The 13,390-nt window shown below is 43.9% G+C and overlaps 1 protein-coding gene across 1 annotated transcript in view; it reads right to left on the reverse strand.

Moving 5' to 3' along the window:
- The window catches only part of Btbd7 (BTB domain containing 7), an 89,721-nt gene extending 81,665 nt beyond the window's left edge, over nt 1-8,056 (reverse strand). Inside the window, exon 1 of the mRNA NM_001443945.1 lies at nt 7,826-8,056. The gene's annotated coding sequence lies outside the window, so the exon portion shown is untranslated. The remainder of the gene's footprint in view (nt 1-7,825) is intronic.
- Between the last annotated feature and the right edge of the window lie 5,334 nt (nt 8,057-13,390).

Raw genomic sequence — 13,390 nt, forward strand, 5'->3', positions numbered from 1 at the left:
AAGTTAGCCTCGTCTACAGAGCAAGTTCCAGGACAGCCAGGGATACACAGATAAACCCTGTTTTGTTTTGTGGGGATGCCAGCAAACAATATCTAAAGTTTTCATTTTAATTTGGCTTAAAGGTCATAATACACCTTACATTTATTTTAAACTTGCTTATCCAACAATTATACAGTCATCATGTTATTTTATCCCAAGGACACTTGGTGGATATCTATCATGAACAGACATGTTACATTCTATATACTTTGACTTACAGTCAGAGACATCAAGTGAGTACTTACAATATGCTGTGATGTAGATGGGAGAGAGGTCTAAAGTGCCAACAGAGTAGACAACTGTTGGTAAAGATAAAATAACTAGACCTTGAGAATAAAGGGCACTGTACCAACCAGAACATTTTTAATTCCACAGAGCTTGTTTAAAACAAGAAATTTGTGGTTGAAGAGATAGCTCAGTGGTTAAGAGCACGTGCTGATTTTCCAGAGGAGCCAAATTTCGTTTTCTGCACCCACATGGCAGTTCACCAAGACCAGTCCCAGAGCCCTCTTCTAGCTTGTGCAGATACATAGTACAAAACTTACAGTCAAAGCACCCATACACATACTTACATAAATATGTGGTCTCATAAATGTATCTGTTATAAGAAATCCTGTAGTAGGGAAGTTCAGGGCATGATATAACTAAATGATGCCACCAAGAACTCTCTTTCTACCTCTGATCTGCTATCTTCAGGAAATGTTTTATCCCTGTGGTTAGAGGACAACTGCCAACAGCATTAAGGGCCTCATGTTCTCATGTTCTTGAACATGAAGAGAAAGAAGAACCATTTTCCTCAGAAACAGTCTGTCTCCTTTAGTTCAACCTGACTGGGGCAGGTAACAGTTTACAAGGCAATGCAACTGATTGGATTAGACTAACCAAAACCTAACCCTGGAGTTGGTGATGAATCATCTCTAAGTGCCCTATATTTAAGAATAAAAGCAGATTTGTCAGGAATGGAGATACATGATGGGCAGCTAACAAGAGTTGATGACAAAGAATAAGGAAACTCCGAGCACTTGGATAAACACATGAAAACCACAGATGGAAGGAGAGGAAATAAGAAACAGCTTGGTTCAACTGGAGTGATGGGAAATGTAAGATTGGACACATTCTGCTGTACTTTTTGGAAGTATTATCAAGAACAGTCAAGGGCTGGAGAGACAGCTCAGTGATTAGGTGCATGCAGGTAGCTCTCAATCAACTGCAGCTCTAGCACCAGCGGGTCTGACACCTCTGGCCTCTGCGGGTACCTGCACTCATGTGCATATTCCCGCCCTTATCCCTCCCCCATATAATTAAAATAATAAAAATAAGTTAAAGAGACAAAAATAGCCAGAGATAGGTAGGGAGAGTAAGGAAAAAGTGGCCTGGCCCAGCCTCAGCTAGCGGCTATTCAACAACAGTCCGACTGGTGAGGAGAGGAATAGAAAAGAACAGAACAGGGTTTAAAATCCACACGTAGATTTCTAAAAACCTAGGCAAGACAATTCTACTTTTGTTGCCGTTGTTTTGTTGAGGCAGAATCTCACTATGTAGCCTTAGCTAGCCAGGAACTCACTATTTAGACTATGGCTGGCGTGGAAGTTATGGGTGTCTGTCTGTCTCTGCCTCCTGAGTGCTGGAATTAAAGGTGTATACCAAACATCCAGCACTATCTTTTCTTCTTTTTTTTAATGCGTGTGTGTGTGCACTCCTGCATATTAGAATACATGTTTAGGTCAGACAACAGCTGTGGGAATCAGTTCTCTTCTTCCGCTATGAGGATCTCAGGGATTAGACTCAAAGCCATCAGGCTTAGCAAGTGTCTTTACCTGCTAAGCCATCTTGCTGATCCTTATTTCTTTTATAACAAGAGAGAAAATTAATCTTCAAACAGATTAGGTAACTTACTTGAGATTGCAAAGTGATTAGAGCCTGGTACAGTGGTGTGCATCTATAGTCTCAGCTGCTGGGGAGGCTGGAACAGTAAGATCACTTGTGCTGTGAGTTCAAGAACAGTCTGGGTAACAGTGTGATGCCATCAAAAAGAAAACAAAATCAAAAGACTATAAACAGTAGTCAGACTATAAAGAGAGGTTTGATGCCCAAAGTCAGTTTTTTTAACAGCATAAATTCAAATGAAAATGTTTTTTAATGTTTCATAAATAAGGCTGATATAGTGGCTTGCACACAGTACTTGGGAAGCTGAGGTAGGGTTACATCACTAGTTAAAGGCCATCTGGGCTATGCTGTGAGTTCTGGGCCAGCCTGGGGTACATAGCAAGACCCTAACTCAGAACAAAAATAAAGTATGTGTATAAAGCCAGGACTGCCATATTATTTTGTCAACATCACAATTTTCTTATTCACCAGGCTAGAAACTCTTGCAGAACTTACATTTAAAAAACAAAACCAAAAAACAGCTAAAATACCCAATAAATCCTGAATGTAAAAAAACGATCTCAATGTAATAAATGCCATACACAAAAACTTGTGCTAACACCAGACCCTGTTTCCTTCTGTGTGTGTGTGTGTGTGTGTGTGTGTGTGTGTGTGTGTGTGTGGTGTGAGAAAAAGAGGGAGGGACAGGCAGGCAGACAGACAGACATTTCCCTCTAAGAGCTACATTAGACTTAACCAGAATTCATTTAAGTGGGAAGGAGAGACATGACTCCTACAACTACACAAAAGCATTGACATACATGTGCACCCACAATCTTATACATACAATCATACACACAATAAATAAGTGCAAAAAGGTTAATACTACCCAAAGCAATTTTCATTATTTAATAGAACAAAATCCCAATAGTTTTTATTAGCGAACTCTATTTTAAAATTTCTATGGCATCTCAAAAGATTTCACTGCAAAACAATCATTAAAAGTGCAGAGGTCTCATATTCGTTGATTTCAAATCTTAACTACAAAGTAGTTATTAAAATAGCCTGATGCCAATACAAAGAGACCTAGAGAGCCACAACCAAAACATAGCACTTATGGTTCAATGGTTATTGCTCCCTCCCTCCTCACTCTTTCTCTCCTTTTCTTTCTTAGTACATGCTAAGGATTCTCACTACAACTACACTACATACCCAGTCCTCAAATGATTTCCATTAAGGTGCCAAAGCTATCGAATCAGACAGTATTTTTAAATAAATAGTACTGGGAAAACTGAACTTAACTGGGAAAAGTTAATCTTAAAAAGATAGAGTATTTATAAGTATAGAACCCTTAACAGAAAACAAAAGGAGAAAACCTTTATGGCAACCATTTCCACACCACACCAAAAGTACAAACAATGAAAAGAGAAATAAGGTAAACAGGACTTCATCATAGCTAAAAACTTTCTGACAGACTAGAGGTGTTGTTGTAGTAGTGGCTGAAGTTGGGATTTTGTCCCAACATCACAGAAAAAAAAATTTCTTTTAAGTTCTTGTTGGGTGTGGTGGGTACATGCCTGCAACCCCAGAGTTTGGGTTATAGAAAGAAGGTCCCTAGTTCGAAGGCCAACCTGACCATGCAGTAAGACCTGGTCTCAAAAAGCCAACAAATAAGCTGGGTTTTTTTTTCACATCGAGGAAGAAAAGGCAGCACAGATAAGTAGAAAACATTTGCATTTTGTTGTAGGTGTAGGTGTCAAGTCTGATCTGGGTTTGAATTCAATCTCCCCCATATCTCCAACCACAAGACGAAAGGACAAACAACTCTTGCCAAGCAGTTCTTTGACCTCCATACATGTACTACGGAATGTCCTCAAGCGTGCTAGCACTCCCACACAAGTGTAATTTTACAGGATCATGTCTGATAGGAGATCAATACTCAGAAAAACCAAAGAACTCCGACAACTCAACAACCAAACAGAACTTTTGATTGAAAACCTAGGCACAGGAGCTGGGCATGGTAGGCTGTGCATCTAACTCCAGAACTAGGGAAGCTAAGCATTTTGATGCTAGTCTGTGCATCAAGACCCCTCTCAAAAAACACAAAGTGACAGATGAGGTGACAAAATGCCAGTAAGTACAGGAAAAGATATTCATCACTAAGTAAATGTACATTAAAACACAATGATAACCACATACACTCTCTAGGATGACTTATTATAAAAAGAGAATCCTTCACACCCCAGAACACAATCTTTGTGCACTACTGGTGGGAATATAAATTTCCTTTGGCTCGATAAATACCCAAACTGAAGAGATATCTTGAACAGGTCATTTTTACCATGTTCACAGCAGCATTTTACATAGTGATCAAAAGACAGGGGTGTCCATGACCACTGAAGACACAACATGTAGTATATACTGAGAATGGGTTTCTCAGTTTTAAAAAAGGAAGGAAATTCTGACACCACACAACACGAATGGACCATCAAGCCAGTCACAAAAGAAAAATACTGAGTTTTAGATTCTATGATTGTACTTCTACCTAGTCAAGGTCATAGATACAGTAGAATAACAGATTTCAGTTGCTGCGGTTAACCATGTTAGTGTTTAAAGAGCACAAATTTTCAGTTTGGATGAAAGAATTCAATTCCTCAGATTGAGGCTGTGTCACTTTGTCTCTGAAACCAACTCAGCATACATGGAACCCTCAATTCAAATCTCAGCACTAGGGGAAAAATAAATCCTGACTATGTGGCCGGCAACATCATCCATCACATAGAGCTATCTGCTGCATGAGCTGGTGAGTCCTAAGTTCCATCCCTGGGAACCCACATAGTAGGAGAGAATCAACTCCTCTAATAGTCCCATGACTTTCACCTGTGATCTTTGGCTGCATGCACATGCATGTATATGCACTAACAAAAAATAAAATCTAGTAAAAATAACATTTTTTAGGGCTGGAGAGGTGGCTCAGTTGTCAAGTGCCATCTTAACCAAGAGCATCTTCCCCTCCAAAGGACTTGAGTTCAATTCCCAGCATCCACATCAGGTGCTCCTAACTACCTGTGACTCTAAGTTCCTATATGCACACTCAGAGATAATTAGACACACATACACACACACTACACAAAGTAAAGTAAAAGAAAAATAGGGGGTGGTGGGAGAGATGGTTAAGAGCACTGACTGTCCCTCCAGAGATTCAATTCTCAGCATCCACATGGCAGCTCACAACTTTCTGTCACTCCAAGACCTGACATCCTCACACAGACATACATGTAGGCAAAACACCAATGTACAAAAAGTAAAAATAAGTTAAAAAGATATATATATATATATACACACACACACACACACACACACACAATTTAAAACTAACTCAGCAGATAGCAATGATAATGATGTACAACAATGTAAACTTGTACAGAACTGTACAATTACCAACAGTTAAGATTTTATTACATATATTTTACTTCAGTGAGTGTATAAGACACCCACCTACCTGCTAGGTAACCCTTCTTACTAACTTTACCTTACCTAGCTCAGCAGTACATCATCCTTAGATCTGATTTTCAGCACTACAAAAAAGTATTTTGAGATAAACTTTGCTGGGTTGTACAAATCTGTAACCTTAATATCTGGGAAGCAGAGGAATGATCCTAGTTTAAGATATCATCTCTGAGTCAGGTAATAAAATGGCTAGCTACTATCTTTTTGGCTCATTTTATTCTTGCCTTATTTTAACTTAACCTGTGGTTGACAGCTTTTAACAAACATCTTTAAAGGTTTGTTAAAACTTGTACAAAACTTGAAATTTCAATTTAGCACTCATATCCTTCTACAGAGTCAGCCTTCTGGCTAACGTCCCCTATGGAAAATACCCTCTAGAGAGGAGACTGCCTGCTCCTTTTGTCTCCCTCTATTCCCTTTCCCTAGCATTAATCTCCAGTTTAGACTCTTGCTCCCCCACCCCACCCCCAGGTCACAAAGCAACTGGCCCAATCTCTCTGTAAATATAAACACTCATTGGCCAGTTAACATTCCAAGTGTCCCAGGAAGTTATTTAAACTCCCAAGGGCCAGCTAGAACTCCCTCTCCCCTGACCTCCCACATGTGAGTGCATCTTTTTCCAATAAGAACCTCGAGGCAAAGTCTATTATACATTATATTTCTTACTCCCACCCCCAGGTCTGGAATAATGAAAACACAAAGCAGACCTTCAATAATCTGCACCCAGTGATTAAAATATGAAAACATAATCATTTGATTCTATTTCTGAAAGTTAAATTCTGAAGCCCTACAGCAGGAGAGAAGGGGGACTAGGCAGTATAACCTGGAAAACCACTGTGTTTTAAATCCTAAGGTTAGAGCCAGATACAAAGAACTTGAGATGCTAATCATGTTGGGACACAGAACTCTAACAGGAGTTAGGTTTTACAGAATGAACCCATGCCAGAGTGAGCCAGGCTACAATGTGATGAAAATCTAGTTATGGACCTAAGAAAACTTCAAATGAAATGTTACTCAGGTTTTATTAAATATGGTGTTGGGTGGGTTGGCCTCTTTGCAGTTATTTTGGGGTAGCTGCCAGGTTCAGAGAGAGATGCTCATTTCTGCTTTCAACTTTATTGTGCAAAGTCCTACTGATTGGGATGAACAGTGTGGTGAAAGCAATTCACAAACAGTAGTGCAGGAGTGGAGTGAAAAGAGCTCTTTCTCACCTGCAGAAGCCTCGATCCTAGTTAGGTCTCACCCCTTCCCAGGTAAGACCCATGGCCAGGCACCTTTCTGTGTCCCCCCCCCCCCCAAAACACACAAATCTCTAAAGGTTTTTCTGACCCCAAAATTCCAAGACAAGCCTAACCTCAGCTGCTATTAAGTTCATATAACTTCAAGTCTTTCTTCCAGACTTACAAAGAAGACAAGGTGTGTGATATGAGATGCTACTCAGAGACAAAAGATAACGTTTTCTGGAGAAGCTAATTTATCTGCAAAAATGCTTCTTCCTAGAGCTAACTTATCTGCAAAAATGCTTCTTCCTTGCTCATCACAGTAAAATGTTTGAGCTGAGGAAACAGTGCACTGGGAAAGAGAGCCAAGATTGCTCTGTAAAGTAGGCCTACTCCAGAGTACTTATTATGCGTGCTGGTATGTGAGAGGCGCTGTGGTAGTTCAAAGCAGATACAACACTCCTCAGAGTTTCTCCTAAGACGGTGAGAAAGTTCTCACCCTAGAGTGTGAGAGAGTGAGTGTGAGTGCGTGGAAGGGAGTAAACAGCAGAGCAGCAGAAGAAAAGGCACGCCTTTCGCCAAGTACTCTAGGGAGCTCAGCCTCCGCGTCTCCATCAGACGCTCGGTATTGTTTCCCCACCTACCTGTCAAAGCTCAACGCCAGTTTCTTTCCTCCCAGAGCACTCACCCCGGACGATTTCACTTCGCCCGTGTGGAGTGACCCTCCCCAGGCCTACACCTCCCCAAGCTCTGGCCCTCCCTGAGGCCTCACGCCCACCCGTGGCCCCGCACCCCGTAAACAGGAGTCCGCGCCGGGAGCGGATTCCCGAGCGCAGGGTGCGGCGGGTCCCGCCCCTCGAAGCCCGGTGCTAGGAGCGGGTCCGGGCGGTCACCGGGGCGGGGGTGGGTGGGATGCGCGCCCTCCGGCCCCGAGCGCCGCGCCTCAGTCACAGCGGGGCCGGAGGCGCGCTGTCCGGCCCGCCCCTCAGGGCGCGGGGACCGGCCGGTCCCGCGCCGGCGCTCTGGGCCCTAGACGGCCGGCTGGTCAGCGCCTGAGCAACCCCCACGGCGTCCGGGCCTCAGCCAAGGAGCCACCACGCCCAACCACCGCCCCTTCCTCAGCCGGACGCCTCGCGTCCGCGTCGGACGGCGAGACGGCTCCTCTGCCTCAGACACCGAGGGACACTCACCTCGGAGGCTCCTCCCGCCGCGACTGCTGCTGGGACCGCTGCCGTCGCCTCCGCCGCCGCCGCCCCCAGCGCCGCCGTCCGCACTGGCGCCAGCCCCCGCGGCCATTCTCCTCCAGCCGCCGCCGCCGCCGCCGCCCTCCCCTCTCCTGTCAGTGGTTTAGGCTCCGGGACCACTCCAGGTTCCCCCCGTCGCCATTTTGACTCCGACAGGGAGCAGGAGGGGCTCACCTCGGCGTGGCCCTGGCGCGCCTGCGCCGCTCTGCGGAGCCGGACGGCCCCGCCCGCCCCCGCCGTCGGCGCGCCCCCGTCACGTGACCCGACGTCGCCGCGCGGAGTTGGGAGAGGAGGGGCACGCTAGGGAGGCGCGTTCCCAGGGGCTCAGGCCAAGAGGCGAGTGCGCGCACATTCTTCTGGCTAAGTCTGTCCGAGGGAGGTGCGAAGGGGCGCTGGGTACTTGTTGCAGCATCCTGCACAGCTCTTGAAATTGTAGGGTATTATTCGTTGTATCTAAATGGAATAACCAGCACTACGCAGGGGAAGGCCAGTTCCACTGATTCGTTTCCTCTGGGCAGCCGCCACCCACCGGGTGTTGGCATAAAATGCTTGCCTCAAAAAGAACTGCGATCCGGAGGAAAATTCCTTCCTGGCCGACTTTGCGTTTCAGTGGCTTCCTTTTGTTTGGAAACTGTTTTGTCCTCTTGGTACTTTTATAGGTAGTACTTTGCTAGTTACCTAGTATTTGAGAAAAAAGATACCGAAAAGTTCCAACAACAAAGAACTAGGCTGAATTCACAGTGTCCCCCATGGGGGAGCCAGATCTCTTTCATAAACAGCCCTTGTTTGTGATTTTTGCGGTAATTACCGCAAGACTGTAACAAAAACGACTTACATTTATAAGCCCTACAGTTTTCAAAGCACAGTTAAATACATGGTTTCTGTCTGAATGCCAAAACCGCCCTTTGAGGTAGTTGGGACCGGCGTTATTATCAGTTTTACAACTAGGGAAGCGGGCAAGCCAAGACAAGAATCCAGGCTGTGTCCTTCAGGAATTTGCGTTTTCCGTGTTTCCCCAGTCTTTCCGAAGCAAGTTTTTTGTCACACTTCTTTTTGATGGTGTTAGATTAATTTTTTTATGTGTGTGAATGTTTTGCCTGCATGTATGTGCGCCACATGCGTGTCTGGTTCCCACGGATCCCCTGAACTAGAAGTCATAGATGGTGGTAGAGTCATCATGTCGGTGCTGGGAATGGAGCCCGGATCCTTCGCAAATGCAACAAGTGCTCTAAATCACTGATCCATGTTTTGGGCTCTTTATGGCCCCTTTAAAAGCACCTCAATAAAAGGCCCTGTCCTTAGTTCCTGAATAAATTGACTCGATTTAACCTAATCTTTTAAAAATTTAACTGGCCCGTAGCATTTACTTTAACTTTCTCAATTGATTTGAGGGTGGGGGGTATTTGTGCTTTAGGTAAATTTCAAAGGATAAAAGCAATGAAAGTTTGTCACGGGTTTGGCTTCTGGTTTTTTGTTTTGTTGTGTTTGCTTTTTTTCTGTTTTGTAGTAAAAAGGGTCCTGGCCCTTTGATATGTGCTTTTGTTTTTGTTGAGTATATGGTGTGCGTGTGCATATGTGGTGTGTTTGTGGGGGTTGGGGGTGGGGAGGGGGTGTGCAGGGCAGAGAACAAACTCAGGAGTCAGTTTTCCCCTTTCACTTTTGAGGTAAGGTCCCTTTTTATTTCCGTCCAGCTGACCTGTGAGCTCTGTCTCCCATCTCTACAAAGTAGCAATGAGACTAAAAGATGAAGAGACACCGGTTCTGAAGATTTAATTCAGTTGCGTGGCAAGCACTTTACCCCTATCTTTCTAGTCTCTGTTTTAAAAGGAAGTTTGACCTTTATTGTTTTACAGATTTGGCCTTCAGTTAAAGGGCATAAATTGTTTCTGTCAACTTTTTTTTTATGATTTATTTATTTATTTTATGTATGTGAGTACACTGTCGCTGTCTTCAGACACACCAGAAGAGGGCATCAGATCCCATTGCAGATGGTCGTGAGTCACCATGTTGTTGCTGGGAATTGAACTCAGGACCTCTGGAAGAGCAGTCAGTGCTCTTAACCACTGAACCATCTCTCTGGCCCTTCTGTCAACTTCTAATAAAAGAACTTTTATTTCTTTGAATATTTTCCTGACTTTTTTTCGAACATTTTTTTTCTTTTTTTCGGAGCTGGGGACCGAACCCAGGGCCTTACGCTTGCTAGGCAAGTGCTCTACCACTGAGCTAAATTCTTCGAACATTTTTAAGTTTATTGTATTTTCCTTATTGAGTCATTAACTGCTTTCTTTCAAAAAAGAACTCTTCCTGGATGTATTAGTTTACCATTTCCTCGTGCATTGTATATGCTGCCTCTATTTTAATCTCTGAAGGTCTGTCAATTATAGCAGAAACTGTAACTATTGTTCAAAAAAGGATTCTGTTTGCACAAGGGCTTCTTCCTGCTTCCAGAGCTGCGTATACGGTGACTGTAATCTCCTGTGAGACATGGCTGCCCCCAGATCTCTGGGAAAGACCATGATCACCAAAAAGAGGGCACAGAGCTTCACCCTGGTGACCAATATGTCAGAGTTAAGTACAACTGATGGAAACCCAAAGGTGACAACAGGAGGTGTGGAGATTCAAGGGCCAGATTCTGATGCTCAACATTTGGTTATGAAACAAGAAGAAAACTGGGTACCTGCTGCCCACTGGTTTCTGGAAGTTCCTGATTCACAGCATCAAGAAGCTGGATGAGCTCCTGGTGTGCAGCTTACCGAGCTGAGCTTAGTCACCATGTTTTCTCCAGGCACTCAAAACCATAGGAAAAGCAGCACAACCAGCCATCAGTCACCAAACCTGACACCATGCTGCGCAACAGCAGCAATAACAAAAATGGATAAAAAGTGTTCCCTTTGCACTAAGGTAACTCCAGAAACTGCCACAGAGGGGAGAGGGATTCCCCAACAACTGATGAGCGTCAACCGGCTACACAGCTGTGAGCAATAGCAAATGGTGAGTGGAAAAGAGTCTTGAGGGAAACCGCTCCATCTATTTGGAGTTGATGAGTAGCTCTTCATGCTGACCTCCTAGCCCCCCTCCACTGTAGCTCTAGTCCATAACTGCACGATATCTACAGTCAGGCCCCTCCACTATTTTCCACAACTTCAGCTTCGTCTATATCCATTGAACACATTAGGGGATGGAGAGATGGCTCTGCAGTTAGGAGCACCGGCTGCTCTTTCAGAGGACCCAGTCTTGCTTCACAGTGCTCACATTGCAACTCACAACGAGCTGTAACTCCAGTTCTGCAGTATCCCATACCCTCTTCTGACCTCTGGCAGCACTAGGCATGCATGTGGTGAGCAAACATATTCAGACGTTAATACACATATGCCTTTAAAAACCTTTAAAGTGAGCCATCTCTAACTTGCTTTTACTTAACCATAAACATAGGAAAAGGACTTATTTCAGGGTTTCCACCAGCAATCTTTGTTTTCATGGATTCTGACCTTGTGATGAGGCACAATTCGGCAGAAGTTTGTGGCACTTCCTCATGATAGCTAGGAAGCAGAGATAGGGAGAGACTGGGGACCAGAGGTAATCTTCAAAGGTAAACTCCAGTGACCTTCTTCCAGCTATGGCCTACTTCCCACTAGTTCCCAGAACAGCATCCCCGATAGACACCAACTGTTGAAAACATGAGCCTGTGGACTGTATTCAGTTTGTACTTAAATGAAAACAGAGTCAGATAGATGAACATGTGACACAATCCAGCCAATCAGAACCTTTCCTGAAAAATTTCCTGAAGGAAGTATTTCCCCTTGCTAGATTTCTTTATAATCATGACCTTAAAAGACTGTGTTAATTGTTTTCCTCCACTAAGAGGGGAATGCACAGATGCACAGGCATCAGGAAAGAAGAGCAGAGACAGAGACAGACTGGGAGGAAAGCCTCGACCTTTGAATATGTGCTCAGATGTCTCTGAATCTAAACCAGCCCCCTCCCCCCATTTTAGTGTTTTAGGAGCCATTAAGAGGTCCTAACTCCTCATTTTATCTTCAACTAATTGGAAGTGGATAAAAGCAGCGGGCTTCTGTTGTTTGCAGTCAGAGATCTGAATTCATAGCCAGTTTCTCCTTCCCTTCCTCCTCCTCTTCCTCCTCTTCCTCCTCTTCCTCTTCTTCCTCCTCCTCTTCCTCCTCTCCTCCTCTGTTTCCTCCTCACAGTTCCACATGGTTACAAAAGTTGAAAACCTGATACATTTACATCCATGAATTCCAATTTTTGTCACTCCAATATCCTGGTTTTCTTTTTAATTTTTATTTAATTTTAAGTTGTGTGTGTGTGTGTGTGTGTGTGTGTGTGTGTGTACATATGGATGGGGATATGTGCATACCACAGTGTGCACGTGGAAGTCAGCAGACAACCTGAGGAAATCAGTCATCCTCCTCTACTGTGTGGGTCCTGGGGATGGAGCTTCTGTTGTTTGGTTTGACTAGAAGTACTCTTATGGTTGAGCCTCTCACCAGCTCAAACTCTAATAGTATTTTCTTCCCAGTATACTTGCTTTTTTAATATTCATAAGCCATGGAAGCCCCTTCTCAAGCCCCTTCCTGTGTGTACCATAGAAACAGGGTTTGGTTTTTGTTGCTGTTTTTTTTTAAAGTCTCTGATTGATTTAAGAAAACAAGACCATTGGGCAGGCAAGATGATGCCGTGGGTAAAGGTGATTGCCACCAAGCCTAGAAACCTGAGGTTCCCAACATCCTGAGTTCAATCCTAAGAACCCATATGGTAGTAGGAAAGAGACTCCTCTATAAATTGTCCTCTGATTCTCATACATATACTATGACACATGGAGCAACACACACACACACACACACACACACACACACACACACACACACGAATAAAAGTAAATAAACATTTAAAAAAAAACTAGCTGTGAGCTGAATTCAAGGCCAATCTGTGACCTTATCTCAGAAAAAACCCCAACAATTTTTAGTGTGAGGTTTGACTAGGATCTGAATGTTAAATTTTTTTCCTATACTGCTGGTGGGAGTGAAAATAGAAAAAAATGCTTAGGAAAGCAGTTTGGCTTTGCCTAGGAAGGATGAAACTCTTTAGTGCTACCACACACCTAAGATAGGCCACCCAACCCTCCCTAAAGGTACCCTTAATTATCATTAGGCAAAATTTGAGAGCTATGCTAATTTCACATTAGGTCTCTGTCAAAGTTATTCTTGAATGTGTTTGTCTCTTTAAATGATTAAAGACGTTATAGCCTAGCAGATTAGCCATTTAATTGACAGCTGTCAGGCCCTTCAGGCAGCAGTAGCAGCAGTAGCAGCAGTAGCAGTTGCCTAGGAGCCTGACTGAGTAGCCCCCAAATCAGAAGATTGGGAACCAAGTGTAACTTCTGCTGTTGGGGGCCATGGACCCTGAGTCTAGGACAACAGTGAACAAGATCACAGCTGCCCTCAAAGGTGTGTTGGGGTAGTAGCAACTGCAGTAGAGTGTGGCAGCTCACAG

Source organism: Rattus norvegicus, chromosome 6 (assembly GCF_021556685.1).
Source record: "Rattus norvegicus strain SHRSP/BbbUtx chromosome 6, alternate assembly SHRSP_T2T, whole genome shotgun sequence".
NCBI lineage: Eukaryota > Metazoa > Chordata > Mammalia > Rodentia > Muridae > Rattus > Rattus norvegicus.